General features: G+C 37.7%; 1 protein-coding gene across 3 annotated transcripts in view; it reads left to right on the top strand.

Moving 5' to 3' along the window:
- LOC134224830 (matrix metalloproteinase-2) overlaps positions 1 to 23982 on the top strand; it is a 727658-nt gene that overhangs the window by 591798 nt on the left and 111878 nt on the right. Inside the window, exon 1 of one of the 3 annotated variants that reach the window (XM_062704434.1) lies at positions 20665 to 21605. The exons of the other annotated variants lie outside the window; for them this stretch is intronic. The gene's annotated coding sequence lies outside the window, so the exon portion shown is untranslated. Of the gene's footprint in view, positions 1 to 20664; positions 21606 to 23982 lie in introns of those variants that run through there. 3 annotated transcript variants of the gene reach the window in all.

Raw genomic sequence — 23982 nt, forward strand, 5'->3', positions numbered from 1 at the left:
TAGAAGAATTCCCAAGAATTGGAAGAATTTCCCATGAAATTCGAAGGACTTCAAGAAATCTAGTTGAATTTCCCAAGGAATTAAGAATTTCCCATGAATTCAAGAATTTCCTGCTAGGTTCAAGAATTTCCCAAGGAAATTCAAAGGAGCTTTCCATGAAATTGAAGAATCTCCTTATGAGGTTCAATAACTTCCCATGAATTGGAAGGAATTCCAAGAAATTGAAGAATTTCCTAGGTTCAAAGGAATTTCCTAAGGAAATTGAAGCTGACTCCATGAATTGTAAAGGAATTTCCCATGAAATTAAGGAATTTCCCATGAATTAAAGAATCTCCCAAGGAAATTCAATGAATTTCCCATGAATTCAAGGAATTTCCCAAGGAATTGAAGGAATTTCCCAAGGAATTCGGGAAGGAATTTCCCAAGGAATTGGAAGGAATTTCATGAATTAAAAGGAATTTCCTGCTGAATTAATAATTTCTAAGAATTGAAGGAATTTCCCAAGAATTCAAGGAATTTCCCAAGGAAATTGAAGAATTTCCAAGGAATTGGCTGAATTTCCATGAAATTGGAAGGAATTTCCCATGAATTGAAGGAATTTCCTGCTGAATTAATGAACTCTAAGGAATTGAAGGAATTTCCCAAGGAATAAGGAATTTCCTGTTGAATTGGAAGGAATTTCCCATGAAATCAAAGAATTCTCAAGGAAATTGAAGGAGTTTCCAGAGAATTAAAGAAATTTCAAGGAAATTGAAGGAATTTCCATGAAATTGAAGTTGAATTTCCAGAAATCTGTTGAATTTCCCAGAGAAATTAAAGAATTCCTGCTGAATTTCGAAGGATTTCCCAAGAAATTGAAGGAATTTCCTGTTGAAATTCAATGAATTTCAGAGAAATTCGAAGAATTTGAAGAGAATTGAAGGACTTCCAAGGAAATTCGAAGGAATTTTCCAGAGAAATCTGAAAACTTCCAAGGAATTTCGAAGGAATTTCCAAGGAAATTCGAAGGAATTTCCTAAGGAGTTCAAAGGAATTTCCTATAGAGAAATTGAAGGAATTTCATAGAATTGAAGAATTTCCCATGAAATTCAAAAGAATTTTCTGTAAGGAATTGAAGGAGGCTTTCCAAGGAAATTCGAATTTCCAAGTTGAACTCGAAGGAATTTCCAGAGAAATTCGAAGAATCAGAGAATTGGAAGGAATTTCCAGAGAAATTTGAATAATTTCTAAGGAATTAAAGGAATTTCCTAAGGAATTGAAGGAATTTCAAGAAATTGAAGGAATTTCCCATGAATTGAAGAATTTCTGGTTAGTCTGAAGGAATTCTCCTAAGAAATTGAAGGAATTTCAAGAATTAAGAATTTCAAGAAATCAATATTTCAAGAATTGTTAAATTTCCATGAATTAAGGAATTTCCCAAGGAAATTCGGAAGAATTCCCAAGGAAATTGAGAATCTATGAATAAGATTCCAAGGAATTGAATGGAATTTCCTGAAATTCGGAATGAATTTCCAAGAATTGAATGAATTTCCCCAGAATTGAAGGAATTTCCCAAGAAATTGGAAAATTCCCCAAGGAAATTGAATGAATCTTCCAAGGTTGATAATTTAGAAATGAGAATTTCAAGAATTCAGATTCAAGGAAATTAAATGAATTTCCCAAGGAAATTAGGAAGAATTTCATGAAATTGAAGAATTTCCTCAAGGAAATTAATGGAATTCTCATGAGGTTCGATGAATTTCCTCAAGGAAATTCGAAGGAATTTCCCAAGGAATTTGAAGGAATTTCCTTGATGAGAATTCAAGGAATTTGACTAAGGAAATTCAAGAAAAGAATTTGAAGAATTCTCCAAGGAATTTGAAGAGATTTCCCAAGGAATTGGAACTGGAATTTCCTAAGGAATTCGGGCATGAAATTGGTAATCACAGGAATTGGCGAATTTCCAAGAAATTAAAAATTCTCAAGGAAATTTCGGAAGGAATTTCTCAAGGAAATTAAAGGAATTTCAGGAAATTGAAGAATTTCCCAAGAATTTCAAGGAATTCCGGATGGAATAGAAGGAATTTCAAGGTTCGAAGGATTCCAAGAATTGAAGAATTTCCTCAGAAATTAAGCGAATTCTAGAGAAATTGAAGAATTTCCCTAAGGGATGGAATTCAAGGAATGGAAGAATTTCCAAGGAAATTCAAAGGAGTTTCCCAAGGAAATTGAATGAATTTTCCTGGATGGAGAATTTCTGAAGGAGTCTAAGAATTTCCAATGAAATTTCCCAGGAATGGAGAACTTCCTATGAGAATTTCCCAAGGAATTGGAATTTAGAATTAAGAATTTCAAAAGGAGGAATTCCCAGGAAATAGGAATTTTCCAGAATCGGAAATGACAATTGAAGAATTTCTCCATAGGAATGCGAATCTCCCAGAATTAAGGAAATTGGAAAAATGAGGAATTTCAAAATTGAGAATTAAGAAAGCATTTCTGAAGGAATTTAAAGGTAATTCGAAGAATTTCCCAAGAAAATTCGAAGGAATTTCTCAAGGAAATGTCGAGATACAATAGGAATTTCTGACGGAATTCCAGAATTCGAAGGAATTTCCCAAGAGAAGAATCCAGGAATGGAAAATTCCAGGTCAATTGATCTCAGAATTGCAATTTCCTAGAGAATTGGAAGGAATTTCAAAGAAATTGGAAGTGAATTTTCAAGAATTGAAGGACTTCCAGTAGAAATTGAAAGGAATTTCAGGAAATTAAAGAATTTCCAAGGAGAAATAGAAGAATTTCCCAAGAGATTGGAAGGATTCCCAAGGAAATTGGGAATTTCAATGGAAATTACGATTTTAAAGGAATTTCAAGGAATTTCAAGGAAATTGAGAATTTCCTAAGGAAATTCATGAAAGGAATTTCGAAGGAATTACCAAGGAATCTAGAATTAAGGACATTTCCCATAATCTGGAAATCCCATGACTGGAGAATTCCTAAGGAATTGAAGGATCCTCAAGGAAGACAGGAATTTCCTAAGGAATTGAAGGAATTTCCTTACAGTGAAATTGAAGGAAGTTTTCCAAGGAATTGACTGAATCCATGAGCGAAATTCGAAGAATTTCCTAAGAATTTAAGCTATTTCAAGGAAATTCAAGGAATTCCTGCGATTGGGTCAAGGAATTTTCAAGGAAATTGGTAAGGAATTTCCCATGAAATTTCAAGGAATTTCCCAGTGAAATTTAAGGAATCTCCATGAAATTTTGAAGGAATTTCCTCAAGGAAATTGAGAATTCAGAATCAAGGATCCTAAGGAAATTCAAAGGAATTTCCCAATGAATTAAGATTTGAATTAATTCTCTGAGAATTGAAGGAATTTCCCAGGATTGGGATTTCCCAGGAATTGAAGGAATTTCCCAAGGAATTGAAGGAATTTCTCAGGAATTGAAGGAATTTCCCAAGAATTGAAGGAACTTCTCGGAATGGGATTCCAATGAAGGAATTTCTCTAAGGAATTCGAAGGAATCCATGAAATTGAGGTGAATTTCAAGGAAATTGGAAGGAATTTCTGATCGAGAATTGGAAGGAATTTCCCAAGAAATTGAAGGAATTTTCCAGAGAAATTCGAAGAATTTCCCAGAGAAATTCGAGAATTTAAGGAATTTCGAAGAATTTCCAAGGAATTCACTGAAGGAATTTCCCATGGTTCGAAGGAATTTCAGAAATTGGTGAATTTCACAGAGAATTGAAGGAATTTCCCAAGAATTTGGTTTTATTCGACCAGAAAAGCTTATGAAACTGGATTGAGGTTTGAATTAGTTTTTTTGCACGATATTGGAGTTGTGGGGGTGTCGATAAAGAACTTGTAATAACATACCGACACAATTGATTTTTAATGAAGGCTATCTATTTCGGAAAATTTTCTCGAGAATATTCTCGCAATTCAAGAGCAAATTCACAATAGGTTTCAAATGAAGCTGGAACAAATTTGCAGCTGAAGATAGGAAGAACATCCCGACGAAATTCGAAAGAACTTTCCGAGCAAAGTTATGCGAATTTTACGAAGGAGTTCCAAAAGATTTCCCGACGGAATTTGAAACAATTTCCCAAGGAAATTCTAACTTTGATGAAATTTTCCGAAGAAATTTGAAGTAAGTTTGAAGGAATTTTCCAAAGCAAATCGAAAGGATTTTTTCCCCAAAGAAATTCGAATGATGTTTCCCACGGAAATTTGATTGAATTTCCCCACGGAAATTCGAATGAATTTCCCCAAGGAAATTCGAATGAATTTCCCCAAGGAAATTCGAATGAACTTCCCCAAGGAAATTCGAATGAATTTCCCCAAGGAAATTCGAATGAATTTCCCCAAGGAAATTCGAATGAATTTCCCCAAGGAAATTCGAATGAATTTCCCCAAGGAAATTCGAATGAATTTCCCCAAGGAAATTCGAATGAATTTCCCCAAGGAAATTCGAATGAATTTCCCCAAGGAAATTCGAATGAATTTCCCCAAGGAAATTCGAATGAATTTCCCCAAGGAAATTCGAATAAATTTCCCAAGGAAATTCGAAGGAACTTCCCAAGGAAATTCGAAAGAATTTCCCAAGGAAATTCGAAGGAATTTCCCAAGGAAATTCAAATGAATTTCTCAAGGAAATTCGAATGAATTTCCCCAAGGAAATTCGAATGAATTTCTCCAAGGAAATTCGAATGAATTTCCCCAAGGAAATTCGAAGGAATTTCCCAAGGAAATTCGAAGGAATTTCCCAAGGAAATTCGAAGGAATTTCCCAAGGAAATTCGAAGGAATTTCCCAAGGAAATTCGAAGGAATTTCCCAAGGGAATTCGAAGGAATTTCCCAAGGAATTCGAAGGAATTTCCCAAGGAAATTCGAAGGAATTTCCAAGGAAATTCGAAGGAATTTCCCAAGGAAATTCGAAGGAATTTCCGAGGAAATTCGAAGGAATTTCCCAAGGAAATTCGAAGGAATTACCCAAGAAAATTCGAAGGATTTTCTTAAGGAAATTCAAAGGAATTTCACTAGGAAATTCGAAAGAAATTTCTCAAGGAAATTCGAAAGAAATTTCCCAAGGAAATTCGGAGGAATTTCCCAAGGAAATTCGAAGGAATTACCCAAGAAAATTCGAAGGATTTTCTCAAAGGAATTCGAACGAATTTCCCACGGAAAGTCGAACGAATTTCCCAAAGAAATTCGAAGGAATTTCCAAGGAAATTCGAAGGAATTTCCCAAGGAAATTCGAAGGAATTTCCCAAGGAAATTCGAAGGAATTTCCCAAGGAAATTCGAAGGAATTTCCCAAGGAAATTCGAAGGAATTTCCCAAGGAAATTAGAAGGAATTTCCCAAGGAAATTCGAAGGAATTTCCCAAGGAAATTCGAAGGAATTTCCCAAGGAAATTCGAAGGAATTTCCCAAGGAAATTCGAAGGAATTTCCCAAGGAAATTCGAAGGAATTTCCCAAGGAAATTTGAAGGAAATTCAAAGGAAAAAAAATTGAAGGAATTTCCCAAGAAAATTCGAAGGAACTTCACGAGAAAATTCGAAGGAATTTCCCGAGAAAATTCGAAGGAATTTCCCAAGAAAATTCGAAGGAATTTCCCAAGGAAATGCGAAGGAATTTCCCAAGAAAATGCGAAGGAATTTCCCAAGGAAATTCGAAGGAATTTCCCAAGGAAATTCGAATGAATTTCCCAAGGAAATTCGAATGAATTTCCCAAGGAAATTCGAATGAATTTCCCAAGGAAATTCGAAGGAATTTCCCAAGGAAATTCGAAGGAATTTCCCAAGGAAATTCGAAGGAATTTCCCAAGGAAATTGAAGGAATTTCCCAAGAAATTCGAAGGAATTTCCCAAGGAAATTTGAAGGACTTTCCCAAAGGAATTCGAAGGAATTTCCCAAGAAAATTCGAAGATCTTTTCCAAGGAAATTTGAAGGAATTTCAAGGAAATTCGAAGAGGAATTTCCCAAGGAAATTCGAAGGAATTTCAAAAGGAATTCGAAGGAATTTCAAGGAAATTCGAAGGAATTTCCAAGGAATTCGAAGGAATTTCCCAAGGAAATTCGAAGGAATTTCCCAAGGAAATTCGAAGGAATTTCCAATGAAATTCGAAGGAATTTCCTAAGGAATTCGAAGGAATTTCCCAAGGAATTCGAAGGAATTTCCCAAGGAAATCGAAGGAATTTCCCAAGGAAATTCGAAGAATTTCCCAAGGAAATTCGAAGAATTTCCCAAGGAAATTCGAAGGAATTTCCCAAGGAATTCGAAGAATTTCCCAAGGAAATCGAAGGAATTTCCCAAGGAAATTCGAAGGAATTTAAGGAAATTCGAAGGAATTTCCCAAGGAAATTCGAAGGAATTTCCCAAGGAAATTCGAAGGAATTTCAAGGAAATTGAAGGAATTTCCAAGGAAATTGAAGGAATTTCCCCTCGAAATTCGAAGGATTTTTCCAAGGAAATTCGGAAGAATTTCCCAAGGAAATTCGAAGGAATTTCCCAAGGAAATTCGAAGGAATTTCCCAAGGAAATTCGAAGGAATTTCCCAAGGAAATTCGAAGGAATTTCCCAAGGAAATTCGAAGGAATTTCCCAAGGAAATTCGAAGGAATTTCCCAAGGAAATTCGAATGAATTTCCCAAGGAAATTCGAAGGAATTTCCCAAGAAAATTCGAAGGAATTTCCAAGGAAATTCGAAGGAATTTCCATGAAATTCAGAAGGAATTTCCAAGGAAATTCGAAGGAATTTCCCAAGGAAATTCGAAGGAATTTCCCAAGAAAATTCGAAGGAATTTCCCAAGAAAATTCGAAGGAATTTCCCAAGGAAATTCAAAGGAATTTCCCAAGGAAATTCAAAGGAATTTCCCAAGGAAATTCAAAGGAATTTCCCAAGGAAATTCAAAGGAATTTCCCAAGGAAATTCAAAGGAATTTCCCGAAGAAAATTAAAATAATTTCCCGAAGAAATTTGAAAGAATTCCCGAGCAAATACAAAAGAATTTCCCGAGGAAATTCAAAAGAAATTCTCGAAAAAATTGAAAAGAATTTCCCGAAAAAATTTCAAAAGAATTTCTTGAAAAAATTAAAAAGAATTTCCCGAGGAAATTAAAAAACAAACCCATAGAAATTCAAAAGAATTTCCCAGAGAATTTCAAGAGAATTTCCCAAAGAAATTCGAAGGAATTTCCCGAGGAAATTCGAAAAAATTTCCCGAGGAAATTCAAAAAAAAAATCCCAAAGAAATTCGAAAAAAATTTCCGATGAAATTCAAAAAAATTTCCGAGGGAAATCGAAAAAAATTCCCGAGGGAATTAGAAGGAATTTCCAAAAAGAAATCGAAGTAATTTTTCGACGACATTCGAAGGAATTTTCCGAGACAATTCGAAGGAATTTTCCGAGACAATTCGAAAGAATTTCCCGAGGAATTTTGAAGGAATTTCCCGAGGAAATTCAAAAGAATTTCCCGAGGAAATTTAAAAGAATTTCCCGAGGAAATTCAAAAGAATTTCTCGAGGAAAGTCAAAAGATTTTCCCGAAGAAATTCAAAAGAATTTCCCGAGGAAATTCAAAAGAATTTCCCGAGGGAATTCAAAAGAATTCCCGAAGGAATTCAAAAGAATTTTCCGAGAGAATTCAAAAGAATTTCACGAAGGAATTCGAGAGAATTTCCCGAGGGAATTCAAAAGAATTTCCCGAGGAAATTCGAAAAAAATTCCCGAGGGAATTAGAAGGAATTTCCAAAAAGAAATCGAAGTAATTTTTCGACGACATTCGAAGGAATTTTCCGAGACAATTCGAAAGAATTTCCCGAGGAATTTTGTAGGAATTTTCCGAGGAAATTCAAAAGAATTTCCCGAGGAAATTCAAAAGAATTTCTCGAGGAAAGTCAAAAGATTTTCCCGAAGAAATTCAAAAGAATTTCCCGAGGAAATTCAAAAGAATTTCCCGAGGGAATTCAAAAGAATTTCCCGAGGGAATTCAAAAGAATTTCCCGAGGGAATTCAAAAGAATTTCCCGAGGGAATTCAAAAGAATTTCCCGAGGGAATTCAAAAGAATTTCCCGAAGGAATTCAAAAGAATTTCCCGAGGAAATTCGAAGGAATTTTCCGGGGAAATTCGAAGGAATTTTCCGGGGAAATTCGATGGAATTTTCCGAGGATATTCAAAAAAATTTCCCGAGAAAATTCGAAAAAAAAATCCCAAGGAAATTCGAAAAAAAATCCCGAGGAAATTCTAAAAAAATTCCCGAAGAAATTCAAAAGAATTTCCCGAGGAAATTCGAAGGAATTTCCCGAAGAAGTTCGAAAGAAATTTCCGAAGAAGTTCGAGGAAATCCAAAGGAATTTCCCGAGGAAATTCGAAGGAATCTTCCTTCTGCTGGATATTCAATGTGTTTACTCCATTGTGGTACGACTGGAAATCGAAAAGGATTGAAAACTCTTCAATATACATGTCGATTTATACCGATAATGTTGCGTACACTAAGGGAATAAAAGGAATGTAAAATGTTTAAATTAGCACGCATAATTTACTCATTGCTCACCATCTGTGTCGAAAATCAAATGATGCAAACCAACCGGATTGAGTCCCTTCTGCTTTACCCAAAACTACACCCGTTCACAAGTATTCCCATATTTACATAAACAACCATCACCACTTTTTGGTCAGATCAGATGCTCGAAAAAGTTATCGTCTCGATTTGTTTATCTTCTGTGGGGCATCTTGCAGGCTGCTATCGTCGCTTGGCTGATGGTCTCTCATGCAATGCTACCACTCCAACAAGTATCTACACCAGAACCAGACGGGAGAAAAAAATAGCAGATTTTCCCTGTCAGCAATCACCTGCAGGCTGCAGGCAGCCAAAGATTCCGAATTTGCTTACGATGCCAGTCGGTCGGTGTCGAGTCGAAGAGAGAAGTTCTATTGCATTTTTGCAATATAGTCAAAGGCAAAAGTCGGTATCGGATCTCGGCGCCATGTGAAACCAGAGAGCTTAAAAATTTCTTTCCACATCAACACGATAAATAAAACATTAGATAGGTGAATTGTGATGCGGCAAAGTGAGCGAACACAACTAGGTGAGTAAGCTACTTGTTAGGGATGGATGTTGTTCTTTGCGAGTTTGACGCATAATTCGGAGAAAATGACATGCTTGGCGAGATGAATATTTCGCAGGAAACGAACTCTGTTTCAGCAAGTTTTGCGGATTAGGATCAATCAAACGTAAAAAGAAAACCTAAACTTTGTGTAGTTCGCCACATTGGTCAAACACAATTGTGAGAAAGTGTGGTAATTCCTTCAAAAAATCATTCATTCTATCTAATCCAGCTTGTTATTACGGTATATAAAACTGTCTATACAAGCACCACACGTTCTGCATGACCACAATTGTCTATGCATCAACTAACCAAGAAGCATACAGACTTCATGAACGATTGAACCTTTCTCATTTTAATTGGGTCTAATTGTTTCCTTTATAAGAACTTTCCCCAACAGATGCGAATATAATCATGCAGTAGTCCAAATCTGTATTCAATAATGGCTGCTACCAACCGTTTGTGTCCTATCAAGCAGGGAGAAGTTTCAGCCACCACAGATTCGAACAATATCCTTTTCTTTATAAGCAAAACATTTACCTCTCTTGTTGTAGATAGTCCTGAAGGTTCGGTTTCCAATGATAGCAGAGTGCACTTCCAAAAACTGTCAAACAGCATCCAGGTGAATGTTTGAATCTATAAATATGATCCTTCTCAACATCCCCGGAAGCAGTTTGATAGTCCCGAAAAGCAGTCTTCGTCTGGGCCCGTTTAGATATTCTCTCTGGTTTTTGCTACCCGCTACTTGTGTGCTTGTTTGGAATTATGGATGAAGGTAATTTGGAACGAGCTCCACCTCAAGGCGGTACAAAGTGTTTGCAAGCTTGTAAGATAATTTGCTCGTACACTTTCTTTTATCGAGTTCAAGCGACACCCACCCTGGCTAATATGCACAACTCGTACAGTCTATACCCAAGACTGCTGCTAGGCGGAGGTAAGGGCATATGCAAGAGTTGAATGTGATACTGATGGAAACAACGGTACCGGTTGTTCCCACATAAGAACCAAGACGAAGGTTCTTGGTTGTTGCTGCTGGTTGGGAAGACAATCTCAGTTTACAGGGTGGCTACGCTAATTTTTCGCCCTTACAATTGGTGCCAAACTTGAACATCTCTTGTACTCGTTCTCATCTCATCATTTGATACGAAGAGCAGATTAAAAAGGTTCATTGCATTTGATGTAATTAAATGATTTCACTGTTATGTTTAAATGCAATCCATAGTTGATCAACAAAAATAACACAAAAGATTCGATATAGATCTGAACGTACTAATTGTTCACAACTTTTTGTTAAAATTTCAAAGTACACACAGAGATATATCATAAAGTTATCCCAGAAATTAGTTGCATCATTTTTACGTCTCTACCCTGTATATTGAAAAAATTATACAACAATGAGCAGTGCTGTGATATTCAAGTTTATGTCAGACGTTTTGTACCATGAAGCACCATATACCACAACATGAGGGTAAAGAGCCTGTCAGGAGGGAGAAAATGCAAAATCATAATCATAGCTGGGATTAAAAATCTGTTATTAAAGCGCTATGCTTTGTCGGCAAAAATAGAGAATTTTGCCTCTCAGCTACACAACTTGAACGAAGTGCATGTAAAAGCAATTTTGTATTTTTATTTTTATTATTATTATTGAATTTTATTTATTTATTAATGCCATTCCACAAGATTTGCACTTGGACTGACAACCTACATGATATTCAGTTTGTTGAATGAGCCTTGAATCAGGTTGGTATCCATCCATCTATTTTAACTAGATTTAGCCCTTTATTATGATTGCATTTAAACAGATAATAATTTGACCCCACAATACATGGTTCGAGGCCACAGCTCTGGACCACAGCAGGAGAAAATAAATCAATAATACCCAATTCTAATACATTCAAGTGGTTCGGTATTTTACTTTTTATGCACCCCAAACACATTATAACTTCTATTATCAAGATCGTCACTCCTGCACCTGGTCCGTCCCGTTGCTCGCTGCACTCCTCGCCTTCTGACCCACCATCTTTGCAGGATTGCTGAACGGCATGCTTGTAACATGGCCTGCCCATCGTATTCTCCCGGCTTTTGCTACTTTCTGGATCCTAGAATTGCCATAGAACTGGGCAAGCTCGTGGTTCAACACTGCTTCCCAAACGGGCTCTTTTTTGCTCGCACTCACTAGCATGTACTTTGCACTCACATATATGATCTTCAAATTTTGACGATTGACATTTTGTGTGTGCGTCATCCTCTATCTCTCACCTAGCTGGGAGTGGTGATCAAGTAGTACTACGAATAATTCGATCTAATCTCATGTGGTATTTTTATCGTTTAACTTTTTTAGAAAATCAGAAATCCAAAGTAGCCCCCGGAATCAAAAGACGGAACGTATTTTTTCTTCATTCTTGAAGATACATACTTGAATTCTTTTATTAGTCATGATAGGGTGAACAGAGGTGTGTATCGGTATTTCACCGGAAAAATCTAATAAACTTTCTCAGAAAATTCTTCCCAGACTTTTACAAATTTTCATCGGATTTTCGGTTTTTCCCCAGAACAGCCTGTGAAGTTTCTGTATGAAATTCTTTAAATTTTTCAAAGGGAATTGTTGAGTATTTCCAAGGGAAGCTCTTTGGAATTTTCAAGGAAAATCGTTCGGAATTTCCAAAGAAAATTCTATATAGCTCCAGAGGATTTTTTTATTTCTTAGTGGCATCGCAATCTCATTGTTTATCTGTGCACTGATACAAAAAATGAATATTTTGATATTTGACCACCTAAACCGAAAATAAAATTAAAATAATCAAAATCTATTTATTCTATGAATTTTTGCACTCCGATTTCTTGAATTCTAATCCATTGCATATGAAAATTACGGGAAATGGTTCAGAATCTACAAGGGAAGTTCTTCGAAGCTGTCAGAGAAAATTCTTTGGGATTTTCACGGAGATTTTTTTCGTAATTTCCACTATAACTCTTTAGAATTTTTTAAATTTGTCAAAATTTATTCAGCGGAGAGCCATTTGGCCGAATAATATGTTAAACCGAAACTCATCTAGTCGAATTTCAATTGGCGGACCGAATTAAACGAAAATGGCATTTGACCGAAAACTACATACTGCCAAACAAGTTGTTTAGCCAAATAGGTCATGTTTCCGAAAAGGTTTCCGAAAAAGCACACTTCGTAGGTGCTAGTCATGATTAGTCGGAAACAGAAACAAATATGCACAGCAAGCTATTCTCACTATACGTGATTAGGAGTTTTATGCTTAGCTTAGCTAAGTCCATTTATCGTACATCCGGGATAGTAGACAAATTAATGGAGGGCGTCTAAATATTCTGTAACTTCTTCTTCTTCGTATTGGCATTACATCCCCACACTGGGACAGAGCCGCCTCGCAGCTTAGTGTTCATTAAGCACTTCCACAGTTATTAACTGCGAGGTTTCTAAGCCAGGTTACCATTTTTGCATTCGTATATCATGAGGCTAACACGATGATACTTTATCTCCAAGGAAGTCGAGACAATTTCCAATCCGAAAATTGCCTAGACCGGCACCGGGAATCGAACCCAGCCACCCTCAGCATGGTCTTGCTTTGTAGCCGCGCGTCTTAGGGTCTGTTCACAAATTACGTAACGCTTCTGGGGGGAGGGGGGAGGTCCAACTTGCGTTATACTTTGTTACACTAAAAGGTGGGGGAGGGGGTGGGTACTACCAAATGTTATGCATAACGCGAATAAAAATTTATTTGAATGTCTTTTTTTTTAATCACTGATTGAAGTAGTTGCTGTTTATCGTTATCCAGGGTGGCCACTCACCCGAGAATCCGGGAAAACCGGGAAAAACACGGGAATTTGAAATCACCGGAAAAAATCCGGGAAAAACCCGGGAATTTGATCGAGTTCCCGGGAATTTCTCCAAATTTATATTTTTTCAAACTTATATTTAATTTACATTCCAAATTTGAAGATGTGTGCTAGTCCCAAACAAACATCTGTTGGTTTCCTGTGCAAGAACAGCTGATCTGGTCATAATGGAGTAGCAACTACGAGCAGTCAATCAAGCTCAAGCTTATATTAAATTTACATTCCAAAAGTATATGTTACTTCTTTTACTATTTATGCTTAAAATATCAGATTTGCTAATAAAGTTGACACACTTGAATTTGAGGCTGGATTTCGGAATATCGTAGGAACTTTGAATACTTTTTTCTTAAATTTTATCACCAATCCTTATTGCTTTTACAATATTCTGATATAATTTCGAAGATTCCTACACACTTAATTTGTTTTCCGGGATCTCAGCAAAATGTTAAACTTTTACCGAGATTCGCAAAGCCACAGCAAACATGTTCTTTGCCGAGATTTCTGTAAAGATTACTGAAAATTGGCCGAAAATCAGCGAACAAACGCCATTATCGGAATATCAGTTATTTATTTTGCTGGCACACGGCTGTGCGGATTTTCGCTGAGCTGCAGAAATTTAAACTAAGTGTGTACAGACTGTGTAATTTCAAAAAAATGTGAAGTGTGTTACAGGATACATCAAAGTCCATGCGATTTTTCGGATATTCCTGGGAGCTTACTGTAATTTACGCACATTTCCAGGTACAAGTTTACTGTCGCTTATCGTTCAATACTGCAATTTGATTCATTTTTGACACACTAAACTGTTTAACCTTCCTATCTTTATTTCACAATCTATTTGAAAAAAGACAGTTCAGCTAAGAAGGTATGCTAAGAAAGATGTGCCAAAGGTACTGCAAAAATATAAGATCTTTCGACAGTATCGAGTACAGAGCAGTAGAGGGCCCTTTTAGCCTTTCTCATACATATTACAATTTCTCGTATTAGTATATGGAAAGGCTGTTGGACCTGTCTAAAACCGAACTTCTGATAGAAAGCTCAGAGACCCATAGTGTTATATTCCGAATCGGCTCAACGAATTGAGGTGATGTATGTATGTGTGTATGTATCTTTTATCTTTTATGAGAGGGAAAAGCCGGCGGGAGTTGAGTTAAGAATGAATTTCAAGCCTTCTCCCGTAGGCATAAAACCTCTTGTTTTTTCATATCAACAGTTTATAAACCAAATGATACATTCTTGGTGTTTTTGTGTGTATAATGAGAGACACACTTTTTGGTATTAAGCATTATCCGATTTGCTCTCAACAAGTTGCATTCGACGAGGAACGCGGCTTAGTTTTTCGCTTCGGGAGATATTGAAAAACATTGTTTTTTTTTGCTGCAATGCATTCAAATGAACGCAAATAGATGTGAATTGACGGAAATAGTGGAATTTATATTCCCAAATTGACCACCAACGCCAAGGTGGATTAATATATCTGGGTTTAGAAGATAGGTTACTAAACTTATAGGTTACTGAAAGAAAGGTTACTGGAAAATCTGGGTACTGAAAATAAAGATTTGACATCGCTTCTGCCTCATTTGCAGAAGAACGTGTTTATAGCGGCACACTAGGAGTTAACTTTCGGAAATCAGTATGGCGAAAAGCATCTAAGGCTTAATATTTCGAAAATAAGCCCTTAAAAATAATAATATTTGGTAGGCGTGGTAGCAGACACCTGGTACCAAATAGTTTTTCATTAAAAATTCCTACTGTTGAGCAAACCCGCGGTAGATATCTTTCACCATACAAACTTCCGGTGATTAACTCATGCTGGCTATTATCACATGTAAAGTTAGCGCCTGAAGCTGGAAGCGGCGGGTACGAAACCAGCCACTTTATGTGATTCATTGAAAATGAATGGAAAGCTAGTCTCCTATATCACATTAAAATTCCATCAATTGCTTTTTCCTACCACACTGGCAACTTGTAAATCAAGAGGAACCTCTGCCCGTCAACCTCACCCAAAAAATTCTATAAAATTCCGCATGAACTAGTGGCAAGTGCAGCGGTATATTCGGCCTGCAGTGTGCGAGTGAATACATCATCAATTCTTCCCCTTCCCTACAATGACTTGCATTCTGACGTGGAAGATGCCAGTGTGACCTAACAAATGAGATCACCAGCACTTCTACATTGAAGATGAGTGCTAGGCCCAAACAAAACATCTGTTGTTCTATGTGCAAGAACAGCTGATCTGGTCATAATGGCGTAGCAACTACGGGCAGTCAATCAAGCTCAAGAAGCTCAAGCTCAAGGTTTACTGAAAATGAAGTCCTAGCTTGCCTTTTTACAGTAAAAGACTGTTACAAGGTACTGTTTGCCTATCAATGCGAGAAGGTAGAGAAACCATTATTATTTAGATAAAAATGGATGAATGACTCATCAATAAACCATGTTGGAATAATTTTATATTTTTTTCTGTATATGTGCGATTTTCATTATTTTCATGGAGCATGGCCACATAGGTTCTATACTACAATCAATATTTTTGGACGAAGCAGCAATTAGAACTTAAAGTCTTTTGCAGCAGTCTGTTAGAACGCAATGCTTATTATAAAATAACTTAATTGATTCTTACAAATGATGTTGAACATTGTACATACCAAGAAACTATTCTCTTCTTTCAAAAAAAAAATACATACATTTTTTACATAATATGGACTAAAGTTACTTTTTAGTTTTTCCGGGAAAATTTTGGAAACCCTACCGGGAAAACCGGGAAAAACCCGGGAATTTATTTTGTCGACAAGAGTGGTCACCCTGGTTATCGTATATAAGTCATTATCGAAATCAAGCATGCTGACTGATATGCGTAAAAATACCAAGCGAATGTTGTATTTCTCGAAACCACAGTTCCGCAAAACTATGTAAATGGTTATGATCGCAAATTCTATTTTCGTTTCTACTAGCTGCATTCTTGATATCCTTGATTTTTGATCATGTGCCGTCCCTATAGACAAATCCAAGTAAAAATAAGAAGAAGACAAACGACGGTGTTAACTTTGACAGATCCTACAGCACAGCATAGGAAGATCATTTTAAAATGCTTATAATAAATTCTAGACAGATTGTAATTAAAATTTGGTTGATGTAGGGTACGGAAAAAGTTCTGAATTACATATTTGGAAGCTTATCTCACTTTTTTGTATATTTTCCAAAAATATATCTATTATACAGTTCGAAACTTTTTCCGTATCATACATCAATCAGATTTTAATTACATTTTGTCTAGAATTTATTATGAGCATTTTAAAATGATCTTCCTATGCTGTGCTGTAGGATCTGTCAAAGTTAACACCGTCGTTTGTCTTCTTCTTATTTTTACTTGGATTCGTCTATTCTAAACAGTGTTCAAGAAATACCAAAACCCAAAATTTGGAAGCATTTAATGCTTCAGAGAAGGAAAAAAAATCTGCCTTCAAAATTTTCACAGTTACGTGTTACATGGGGGAGGGAGGGGGTGCCAAAAATGTTACTTTTTGTTACGAGGGGGAGGGAGGGGGTCAAAAACTCGGATTTTTGCGTTACGTAATTTGTGAACAGACCCTTACCGCACGGCTAAGGAGGTAAGGATAGTAGACAAATTAATGGAGGGCGTCTAAATATTCTGTAACAGTCTGTGCATAAACAGTAAAAAAGCTAAATTTACAGAGATTGCTCCTTGCTATACGAAGCGTTATAGCCTGTTAGTTTCTGAAAAAGAAGCAACATTTGTCTTCGTTTATTATTTTTACTCGTAACACATTGCAAACAATATCTCGCGCTTAGTTTCATAGGGGCGTAACTGTATAGATCGATTTCTCTTCGTCGATGTTTTCTTTTTATCATTGTACCGAATTGCGCTAGTTTGTCGATAATATAATGGTTTGGTGTGATAGAGGATGATTGTATCCCGCACCAGAATCAATTATCACAATTAATAATAAAAAATAAATATTAAAATGAAAAAAAAACTCCTCCTTTAACAAATCAAACAATGATTTGAAAATTCTCAAAATTATTCGTTTTTTTTTTTGTTACCTACTTAAAATATTATTTTTGAGCAAAAAGACAAGGGTATCAGCCTGAATAAATGAATAAATGAATAAATATTAGAAATAAACGTTATCACGGTTTCTTTGCCCGAAGAGGCTTATTCTCAAAAAAAAATCAGTATTTCTAAAACACCCACTATACGAAAATTAATGTTTTCATCTTTCACGTAGGTGCATTTCTAAACTGTTCTATTGGCATCATTTTTCCATATACGTTTTTGGGGAGGTTAAATCGTCTATCATTTTAGATTTCTATGGAGATTACACCAAAAATAGTGAAAAAATAAAAAATGTTCTAGGTCACCTGATAGAACATTTTAGTTTACCCACTATATGAAAGAGGAGAGCATATACTTTCGCGTGGTGGGTGTTTCAGAGATACTGATTTAAAAAAAATATTTTAACATAGAGACACCGTGTTATCAAGAACATTGAGAGATACGAGCTCTTGCATTAACTTCTTGTTGTTTAAGGATAGACCAACGCAAAATGAACCCCCTAAAAAAATAATGACGTTTGAGCGGGTAGTAAATGCACGCAAAATGAACTTTTGTTCGAGTGAATACCGCTCAAGTGTCAAAATCCATTAGGTGAGTGAATTTGATGAACTCTTGCGCAGGTCTATAAACAATTCGGTCCTAAAATGAAGAATCTATATTCGATTTTCTTTCAGAGAACGATGAAGTTAATCATCCTGAACCCGTCACTTATTCTTACGACTCAAAAATCGGAACATTGTTTAATTTGAAATTTAAAAATAGATGAAAAATGCTTCCTCGACATTTTCGGTCTTGTTTGACGTACGGAATAATATGATTCAACCGCACTAACAAAGCACCACAGGGCACTTGACTCAACCTGTGACAGTTAATATATGGGCCTGACGTTTTGGGCTGATGGTTCATTCGTTCAGAAATGTTGCACAGCCCAAAATTTGCCTTAAAATGTCTTAAACACAAAAATATTATTTTAACTGATTTAGAATTTTACCAGAATTTCTATAACATCGGTTCAAGTATTCTTGACCGATGCACTATCGTTTGCAACCATAAACGAGGTAGGGCTTTAGGACCCAATTCAATGGAAGTCATCGGTAACAAAGAAAATCACCGTGTGCTTGAACGGAAATTTCAGTTCAGTGTCGGGGAGCAGTTCCTGTCAAACATTTTATAGCATCCGCCTCCATCTATTAGATGGAAGCAATGCATTCTCCAATAGTCGAGATCTGTCCTGGCCACGTCCTTGAGAATGCTGAGGAAAGGGAAGGATAGTTTACACCTACTTAAGAAAGATGCAGAGAACTCTACGACCTCTCATAGATGCCACGGGAGGTTTTTTGGGTTTGCTTATAAGGCAGAAGCGGTAGCCACTAGACCACCGATCTCGTCTATACTTGGGCCCTTATTATAGAGTTATCGAAAAAAAGGGTGGGCAATTTTATAAAAATGTGTTTTTTTTTTATTTTGCAGAATATTGACATAAAATATTCTACAAAATTGTAGCGCAGCAACTTTGCTATATAAATTTTTTCAGTAGCTCTTATGCTCACTTGTTTAGAGCAATTTTACTTACTAGGATTAGGGTGTCCCTCAAAAAACAATATTTATGATCTGCTCATTTCATTTATTTTTCACGAATGTCACCTACTGAAGACTTTTGGCGGTTTTCAAAACGCGTGTTTTGCTATAATAACATCGTCTGCATTTTCTTCCGTTGTCGAGTTATATAAATTTACTTGAAAAAACATGACTTCAGTTTACGAGATGAACCGGTCTATGGGTTAGCTTAGCTTAGCTTAGACTGACTGTACATATCAATGGTTGCTACTCCGTGATTGATCAGAACTGGTGCAAATTGCACTACGATCCAAGTGAATAGTGGTTGGGATTTACCATCTATTCTCGAAGTGCACGTTTCAGCAGCTCGCAAATGTTGATCAATAACGGCGCCGGCCAAGTCCTTACAGTCAGTTGGGAAAGGGAGGGAATGTTAATGTGTGGTTATTGTTGCTACTAGAGACCGAGAATACCTCTGCATCTCCACAATTACCACGGGAAGGAAGTTGTGTTAGTTGGGTGGGGTAATCAGTAACATAGATCGGGATTCACCATGGAAAGTGATGTGACCTATGCAACTTCTACACAACAGTATTAGCATTTCCTTAATTTGTTCAATTGTTCATCCTTCGCGAGAATAAACAATCAATCGCTCAAAGTGAGCGATTGTTCATTTGAATTTCGGATTAGGCGCCCGCGTCATCATTTCTTTAACGTAAGGAAAGTAAAAAAAAATGAATTAAAATTGAAAATTAAGTAATATTCACGGCTGTTCAACCAGATTGATAGTAATATGAAAGCTAATGTGAATCAGCAACCCTTATTTTATCTCTATTTGAGGTTAAATAAAAATGTTCAGCCAGACATATTTTGTTAATTTACGTTTATTTTACATGTAGTTTATTTTGTATTACTTTCGCGCACGTGTATGTGTCGCTTGCCGTGACCAGTATACCGTAATCAGGATCTCACTGGTATTAATTCTGATGTGCCGGTTGGCACTCATGTTGGGCTTGTGCGCTTTAAGCGGCACACGGTCATTTCCTAGTTTATATAAAATCGTACATGGTGCAATACAAGATGCCAAAGACGATATACATGCTAAGACGATATACATACGTATTGTAAGGAGAAGTACCTCTATCGCCTCCATTTCAGCATCCTATACGATACCATAAACGTTCATGTGTTCACTGGGTTTGATAGGATCTGCTTATAGACAAATGCAGCCTTTCGTAGAGGCCCAACAGAGCCCACTGACAAACCCCACCTCGTCCTAAGCAGGCTCCCTTACTCACAGAGGCCAAGGGGAGGGATCGTGAAGCCCTTGGACACAGTCCCTGGTGCCCCTTAAAAGGTAAATTGTTCATCCATCAAGAGGACAAACCATCAATCGCCCAAAGTGAGTGATTGTTCATTTGAATTTGGACCAACGCTATCATAATTTCTTCAATTAAGTAAAAATTCATTATTTCTTCGAGAAAAATAAAAATGGAAATGTGAAATATGTATAGGTTATTTTGAAAGCAATAAACTTATTTTTAAATGCTTTAAGTGGAATGTATTTCACTTGTCATAAGACGAGCTTGTACTAATACTGTTGAGTCAAGTACGAGACACTAAAGATGGCCTTACTGTTTAGGTCGAAATACGTATCTGTCTAAGTGTAACACAGGTAAGGGTCCACTTTAGTCCTTTTACCTTATTACATAAACGGCAGCCAAACGGTAACGTCATCTGCCTGAGAGTAGAGAAAAAAATGCTGACAGCATGAAATTCGGTTCTGGGTACTCATTAACTAGGTACTAAATTTTGGGCCCACTTATGGACACTCTTCTCCTCTGCCTTAGAGTATGGGTTAGATGCAAAGTCGCACCAAGTGGTATGGTCCACGCAAATGGGACGACGATGTGCTACCTACGCTCGTGGACTGGGAGAGTAAACTCTTTGTCCCATTGTATGGTTTGAACGAGCGAATCTGATGAAGGCCAAGGCCGACCGAACTGTGAGATGTGTAGTGGGATGAGTCGATGTTGGATTGCCAAGAAGAATAGTGCAAATTGCTAATCGGAAAGTACAGGGAAGTGATTCTAATTAATTATAAAAAAGGCAAACGTGCGTTGGTTAATGCGGTGAAATAAGAAACGCCATTGTACGAATTTAGAGATCTTGTGAGGCTCAACTCCACGTTGTTCGTCATTGGAGTTCACGGTCCCAGAAACCCCTGTTAACGTGGGGTTTTTGTCCGGAGTGATCAAATATCACGAGTACCTCAACGGCCACGTGATCGCTATAGTCGCCAATTCATCCAAGCCCACGTGTAAGCTCATCAAGCCTAAACAGCCCTGGTTACGCCCTCAGGCCTCCGGGACGATCCAAGACTTCCTGGCCTCGTCGCTGTCCGCCTCCAAAAACCGCGTTGAGGGTCTGTGCACCCGAACAACATCAGTGACGATTCCTGCCGCGTGTTCGGCAAGACAAAACGTTCGTACCAGCAAATCTGCAGGCCCTGACCCGCTCCGTCAGCGACGGAAACAACGAAGAAGACCTCGTCGACACATCGGGCGTGAGCGGCCGAAGCCATCGAAGTCGTATCATCACTGCCATTGAGTATCCGCGAGGACGGCCCGTTATTTTCTCCCGTCTCGCTGGTGGAAACAAGCCGCGCTTCTCCCACCGTCTCGCCCGCTTCGGAGCCCCCAATAATTTCCAATCTCGCTGCCGGGGAACGAGCCTCCGCAGTCTGCGTTGAGGACTGTTTCGTCGTTCGCTACCGGAGTGGTCAACCGACGGCCACGGTGCCCCATCGCTACCATTTCGAGGGCTTACGCTATTCGCATCATCGACTGGGGAAGGTTATCCCCGCCGGCGTCAGAAGCTCGTGCTGACGACTGCTGGTCCTCGGGCTGTCTACCGGAATCGAACGTGGTACCACGAACTGAGATCTGCACGCCTTGCATGAACCCGTCATCAATCCTCAACGGCGCCCAACGTTACCGCAAGTATTTAGTTAAGCATAAAAAGGTAATTTTTGAGCTCAAAAATTAGTTTTAAGTATAAAACGTACGTAGCACATCCCTTGAGATGGATAAATTGTATCTTGTGAAATCTAGCTATGTAATAAATTATGATTCTAAGTTACAACTGCCCTTCAACTAGTTGTATCTAATAACATCGTCCTGTGAAACATTTAGCAGTTCGTTTTGGACCTTTAGTTCCTTTTTTTCCTTTTCGCATCGAGTTCGCTTTCCCTGTTGTGCCACGTTTTGAGGAAGTCAGTGTGTTCGAGTGATAGAGCCACTTTCAAACCTGCCCTAGTGAGGAGTCTTTGGCCGGACTTTATCAGCGTCAGCAACCTCTCAATCTTAGAGAGTGGCGCTTAAGTTGCTGTACGCCGTGTGCTCTAAGCAAATCGTTACATAAGGTACAATAATGTAGTGGAATTAAATGAAATAGTACAAACTCGTCATGTGACAAGTAATTTTAATGATCTTTTTAGCTCCCTCAATATCGATGCACTGCAGTAATTCTATTGTTACACAGCAATGTACAAAAGAGCATAGGACACCATATATGGAAACTGAATAATTATTGGTCCAGAATCATATGACGACTCGTTTCTAGGATAATATTGATTCAGTGTATAAAATTTGAAGGAAACACTCAAACACACTTCTCTCAATTCGAGCAAAAAAGCATGTGATCAGCATTTAATTTCCTGACTTATAAATTTAAACACTATTGATTGAAATAATAAATAATATTATCTCGATTGCCAATGATGGTTTAGTTGTCCTCAGAACAGTCTGTTGAATCACCAGTTATGTGTTAAGACGACGATAGTATGTGTGAAAACTAATCTCGTCAGAGGTCTATATACAGTTTATCATTCATTACGCTCTTCTAATTTTCTCATTACGGAAATGATGGATTTCACGAGATGTTACAAAGTGCAGATTTGTTTAAACACTAACGCAGATGTTGTCAATTTCGCTATTAGATGAAATACAAATTTACAAATTTATCTCATTTCCTTGCCGAACTAACCAAGGAAAGAACAAATTGTTATAAATGTTAATCACTGCTACTTCAAGAAACAAAATAAACACAGACGAATTATTCTGAACTCACTCGTTATAAACTGAAGAAAGGAACTAACTCACCGGACAAATACTGCAAACCGGAGTTCTTCAAGAACATCCCTCAAACCTTGCCATCATTTGAAAAGAAATGGGAATGTTGATCTGTGGTTATTCTTCACAGAAGATTCGAGTTTTCAGTATCTTGACAATCTCAGCGTGAGAGATGTTAAACAGTAGCTTGACACGTTTGAAAACGTGTTACCACCTGATCACCATCGCCGCCCGCACTCTACCGCGCACAATATTTCACCATCATCACTCATAAAATTCACTAAATATCAAACTACCAGCCGAATCATATTATTATTCAACTATTATATGGAAACGCAGAATTTTGACATGAGAGAAATTATTGTTGCATCCTTTCGCGACGATTACTACGATCGATCTTCTGGCCCGAAGGAAGTTGGTTCTGCGAATTTGAAAACAAAAATTTGTGATCTTTACGAGATGAACCGGCCTATGGCCGAAAATCTCGTTAATAATGATAATTAAATTCAATGACTTCAGTTAAAAAAAAAATATGGAGAGAACAGCTTACAAGACTGATCAAAGCAACGGTGGATGGTGTGCAAAACTGTGAGAAGATTTCGAGCGAACACTCCAGTTCGTTCGAATCGCGCCGGGGACTAAGACAAGGTGATGGACTTTCGTGCCTGTTGTTCAACATTGCGCTAGAAGGTGTCATGCGGAGAGCCGGGTGTAACAGCCGGGGTACGATTTTCAACAGATCCAGTCAATTTATTTGCTTCGCGGATGACATGGACATTGTCGGCCGAACATTTGCAAAGGTGGCAGAATTGTACACCCGCCTGAAACGTGAAGCAACAAAAGTTGGACTGGTGGTGAATGCGTCAAAGACAAAGTACATGCTTGTGGGCAGAACCGAGCGCGACAGGGCTCGCCTGGGAAGCAGTGTTACGATAGACGGGGATACCTTCGAGGTGGTCGAGGAATTCGTCTACCTCGGATCCTTGCTAACGGCTGACAACAACGTTAGTCGTGAAATACGGAGGCGCATCATCTGTGGAAGTCGGGCCTACTACGGGCTCCAGAAGAAACTGCGGTCAAAAAAGATTCGCCACCGCACCAAATGTGTCATGTACAAGTCGCTAATAAGACCGATTGTTTTCTACGGACATGAAACATGGACAATGCTCGAGGAGGATTTACAAGCACTCGGATTATTCGAGAGACGGGTGCTTAGAACCATCTTTGGCGGTGTGCAAGAAGACGGTGTGTGGCGGCGAAGAATGAAC

This window comes from Armigeres subalbatus, chromosome 3 (assembly GCF_024139115.2).
Source record: "Armigeres subalbatus isolate Guangzhou_Male chromosome 3, GZ_Asu_2, whole genome shotgun sequence".
In the NCBI taxonomy this organism is placed as follows: Eukaryota; Metazoa; Arthropoda; class Insecta; order Diptera; family Culicidae; genus Armigeres; species Armigeres subalbatus.